We start from the raw sequence: 3,529 nt of genomic DNA, 5'->3' as shown, positions 1-3,529 counted from the left end.
AGTTTTGAGGAATCAAGAGAAAGACAAGCGAAAGAGAAGAGAAAGAAAAGAAAAGAGAAGAAAGAGTTGAAAGAGTTTAGAAGGATGTTTTCATTCCATCATTGTTATTTTTCTTAGTTTTTAACTGATCACATGGATAGCTAAATCCCTTAGCTAGGGCTGAGATGAAGCCTCCAACTTGAATAGTCCTTGTTTGTTGATTTAATTGTAATTTAATTGATTTGTTTCTTTCTCTAGTATGCTTAATTAAAAGTTCTGTGCTTCTCCATTTTAGGAGCTTAACCAAAGTCTAGTTATGGATGTTGTTTGGAACATTATCTAGGTGCTTGTATCTGACCATGAACAAGTTCCTATAGAGGAAGAAACAGGAATTTACATCTCTTCATGCCTGACCATGGATGGAAAGATGTGATCCATATGCTTTAAGGAATTATACATTCTGTGTGCCTGACCAAGGACATAGAATGCGCTTTATTTATTTTGATATCAATCTGGATTAGGGTGAATCAACAGGTAAAACAAGGTTTATGATAATTAGGGGTGGATTCGAAAGTCCTAGTCTTCTCCCTGATCGAATTTTCCTTATTGCTCTTGGTTATTTTTCCATTGATTTTTATTTAGTTTATTCAATTACTATCTCAAATATTTGTTGGATTAGTTAAGAAGAGTCTTTAATTTTGAATTGTGACAACCAGTCCTCGTGGGAACGATCTCGTAATACGTACCATATTTACATCTGATTCGTATACTTGCGAGTTTAAAATCATTTAAATCAGGTTGGTTTAAATAAAACATCAAGTTTTTGGCGCCGTTGCCGAGGACTGTTTCGGTCCAATCGGATTTAGGATTCTCTCTTATCATAATTCATAGTCTTAGGTTGTTTACTAACTTTAGGTTAAATTTTTTAGAAACTAACCTATTTCCTGTTTTGTAGGGACCTGACATAAACTACTAATTTGGTGATCTCTTTCCAAATTTTCTATTTTTTTTTCTAATTTCTATTTTTAGAATTAAGGTTTTATTTTTTTTTAGAAAGTTTCTATTTCTAGGCTATTTTATTTTTTTTATTTTTAGAAATTTCCTATTTTCTAATTCTAGATTCTGATTCTTCTTTCAAGTAACTTTCTATTTTCTAGTTTTAGAAATTTTTTTTCCTTTTTAGAAACTAACTTAGCTTTTATTTCTAAGATTACAAACTTTCTTTTTTAGAAATTAACCGTTGCTTAGGATTTTTTCTAGCATTATTTTAGGAAATTTAATTTATTTTTGTTTTCTTTTTGTTTACAGGAATTGAAGAAGGAAGCTGCTAAATAACATTGTCTTCAAAAGGAGGAGCTCTCAAATCTTCAGACATTCATCATCTCCTTTTCTCGGGTTCTTCCTTCCAATTCTCGTTTACATAGCTTTCTCTTGTTTTTAGGAATTCATAACTTTTTCCTTTAGTTTTATTCATCTTAGGTTGCATCTTAGTTTAGTTTTCTTTCTTATATTGATAACATAGTTTATGTTAGGACGTAGATCTCTGAACATAGAACTAGCACCTTTTGATCCTGAAATAGAAAGAGCCTTTCGTAGAAGATTTAGAAACATCCTGTTTAAAATGGCGGAAGAGAATGGAACTAAAGCTCTTAGAGATTATTCAGCTCCTGTCCAATTCAATGCGCCTTCATGTATAGTGTTGCCTGCCACCACAGCAGCACACTTTGAACTTAAACCTGGGGTCATACAACTGTTGCCATCCTTTTATGGTTCAGATAAGGAGGATCCATATCATCATGTGAAAGAATTCTTAGACATTTGCTCCACCTTTAAGTTCCAAAACTTTTCAGACGATTCGATCCGTTTGCGCCTTTTTCCTTTCTCTTTGAAAGCATGGTTGAATTCTCTAGGAGTTGGATCTATCACTACATGGGACCAACTGTCTAAGAAGTTCTTAAACAAGTTCTTCCCAGTTCACAAAACTAATGCTCTCCGTAGAGAAATTACGAATTTCACACAAAAAGAGGGTGAGCACTTTCATGAATGTTGGGAAAGATGGAAGGACTTACTTCTTAAATGTTCACACCATGGTTTTGAAAAGTGGCAACAAGTTCAATACTTTTATGATGGTCTGACACCCCAAAATCGTCGCATGGTTGACGCCACCAGTGGAGGGTCATTCATGACCAAAAGTGATGTTGAAGCGTGGAATTTCTTTGAGACCTTGTGTGAAAATTCCCAACAATGGGACTACTCAAATAGAGGTGAAAGGAGTCCCCAACTACAGAAGAAAGGTGGTATATATGAGGTAGGAGTCACGCCAGATCTTTATGCCAAAATTGATAGCCTGACAAAGAAAGTGGATGCTTTAATGTTAAATAATGGACCTCCATAAACAACTCAAGTCGAGTCATGTGCCATATGTTCTAGTCCCGCCCATCCTACGCCGTCTTGTCCATCTAGTTCAGCATTTCCAGAATTTCTCCCTGAACAAGTACATGCTATGAACACCTTTTGGAGACCTGGGAATGATCCTTACTCAGACACTTACAACCCAGGGTGGGCTAGACATCCAAATTTCTCTTGGTCAAAAGGACCACAACAAGGAGGACCATCTGGAAATCCTCCTATGCAACCTTACTCCCAAGTTGGTAGTCAACAACCTCAGCAGTTCTCACAGTATCAACAAGTGCCTCCACAATCTAGGAAACCATCTCTTGAGGACACACTCAATCTTTTTATGCACTTCAATTTCCAAAAGACACCCAACATACCTTATTAGCTAACCAGCAGAGTTTACATGCAAATGCGCAATCCATTGCCAAGTTGGAAGTACAGTTGGGTCAACTTGCTGTCACATTGAGTGAGAGAGAGAAGGGCAAGTTCCCTAGTCAACCTGTGGTAAATCCAAAAGGACAGTATGAGATTGGCTCTAATTCAAACCAAGAACAATATCATGAGCAAGCCAAATCAATCATTACCCTTAGGTCCGGTAAACAGATCGAGAACAAAGTAGAGATGCCTAGGGAAGAATCAAAGTCCAATGCGGAAGATCAAAATGAAATGGAGAGACATACTAGTGCATCCAAAGTCCAACAACACTCTGACTCTCCAGGAACCACTCATGTGCCATCTTATGTGCCTAAAGCACCTTTTCCTCAACGTCTGGCACCGGTTAAGAAAGGAAACAACTTTAATGAGATATTGGACATGTTTAAGCAAGTGCAAATCAACATTCCGTTGCTTGATGCTATCAAACAAGTTCCTGCTTATGCTAAGTTTCTTAAAGATTTATGCACTCAAAAGCGTAAGATGAATGTTCATAAGAAGGTCTTCCTTGCGGAGCAACTCAGCTCCATGATTCAACACAACACCCCTCCTAAATTTAGGGATCCAGGAGCTCCTACCATTTCTTGCGTCATGGGAGATCATAAGATTGAGAAGGCATTGCTTGATTTAGGGGCGAGTGTCAATTTGTTACCATATTCTGTGTATGAGCAGCTAGGACTTGGTGAGCTGAAATCAACCAAAATAACACTCCAACTAGCTG

General features: G+C 37.1%; 1 non-coding gene across 1 annotated transcript; it reads right to left on the bottom strand.

Moving 5' to 3' along the window:
• Window positions 1-1,966: 1,966 nt before the first annotated feature.
• On the bottom strand, window positions 1,967-2,073 carry LOC131247530 (small nucleolar RNA R71). The gene has a single exon (XR_009171814.1). It is a non-coding gene; the product is annotated as a small nucleolar RNA R71 (small nucleolar RNA).
• Window positions 2,074-3,529: the final 1,456 nt, after the last annotated feature.

Source organism: Magnolia sinica, chromosome 5, assembly GCF_029962835.1.
Source record: "Magnolia sinica isolate HGM2019 chromosome 5, MsV1, whole genome shotgun sequence".
Taxonomy (NCBI): Eukaryota; Viridiplantae; Streptophyta; class Magnoliopsida; order Magnoliales; family Magnoliaceae; genus Magnolia; species Magnolia sinica.
Note: the sequence above shows the minus strand (reverse complement) of the source record. Positions and strands in the feature narration are given on the sequence as shown.